At 58.2% G+C, this 1,153-nt stretch overlaps 1 protein-coding gene across 1 annotated transcript in view; it reads left to right on the plus strand.

Moving 5' to 3' along the window:
- The window catches only part of SFRP1 (secreted frizzled related protein 1), a gene marked incomplete at its 5' end in the record, with an annotated part of 24,086 nt that overhangs the window by 14,280 nt on the left and 8,653 nt on the right, over positions 1–1,153 (plus strand). The window lies entirely within an intron of this gene.

Raw genomic sequence — 1,153 nt, forward strand, 5'->3', positions numbered from 1 at the left:
GAAACGCCGCGCAGGACGAGGGCCCCCGGCGCAGAAGCAGCGATGCTGCAGGCTGCGAGCAGAGAACCAGATGGTGCTGGGCTGGGGGCTGGGGCTGAGGCAGAAGTGGCGGTGCCTGTTCTCTGGTGAACTCGGCGGGGTTCCTAACTTAACCCTGGTGTTCCCGTGCTCCTGTGTGCTTGCAGGAATGGCACGTAGCAGGGACCCCTATTCTGCTTGCAGTCACGAAGGAGCAAACCTTTCCCCAGATTGCTCGTACTACTGGGTTTCTTTTCAGCAAAGTTAGGCTGCTCTTGTCAAGTCCAGGTGTAAAAACCCAAAGCCAGTCTTTGTCTAGCTAGGGCCAAGCAGCGAGCTTAAAAAATGCAGAGCTACTTGAAAAGCTGTGTCCTAAGTACATTAAGACTGAGTCAGACAATCATAGGTAAATAGAACTTCATTTAAAAAAAAAAGTATCTCAGGGAAAAATACTCGCTTTCTCAGATCAAACCCAGAATTAACTGGTTTTGACATCTTTGCTGGTGTGTGTGACTTCCCCGGAAGGTTATTAAAGGCATATTGAACAAGGTGTGCATTCCTCGGGGATTAGCACTTGAATGTGCCCTGTGCCAGAGCGCGCCGTGCAGCCCCAGACCTGCTCTGCGTGGTGGGCTATTACCCTTTCTGCTGGAAATGAGTTCTCAGCTCCTGCAGGTTTGGTATGCCAGAAGTCCTAAGTTCAGCGCAGGCTTTTTCTAACAGGGAAAAGCATCAAGAGGAACACCCATGCAATAGTTTCCCAGGAATGCGCGTACTTTGAGCCAGGTTGCGTAGCAGACGCGGGCGTTCGGCGCGGCAGCCTGGCTAGGGAGCGGGATGAGCCGGAGCTCTCTGAGCTCTGCCCCGGGCGGGCGTCAGATGAGAGAGGAAGAGGAGCTGGCCCTGCCCCACTGCATCCCTGCGGAGAGACTGCAGGGAGCTCCCCAGCTGGCAGGGAGGGAGCAAGCGGCTCTGGGGCCAGCGCCCCTGCTTTGGGCAGGGGCTGCGTGCCCGGGTCTGCGGTGGCGCAGGGGCATCGCCCCGCTCCGGGGGCTCTGGGCCTGGGGAGGAGCGAGGGGTGCTGGCCGGGTGGCAGCGGCAGGGTCCCTCGGCGGGGGGCCTGCGGCCACGCGCT

Source organism: Egretta garzetta, unplaced genomic scaffold (assembly GCF_000687185.1).
Source record: "Egretta garzetta isolate BGI_Z169 unplaced genomic scaffold, ASM68718v1 scaffold481, whole genome shotgun sequence".
Taxonomy (NCBI): domain Eukaryota; kingdom Metazoa; phylum Chordata; class Aves; order Pelecaniformes; family Ardeidae; genus Egretta; species Egretta garzetta.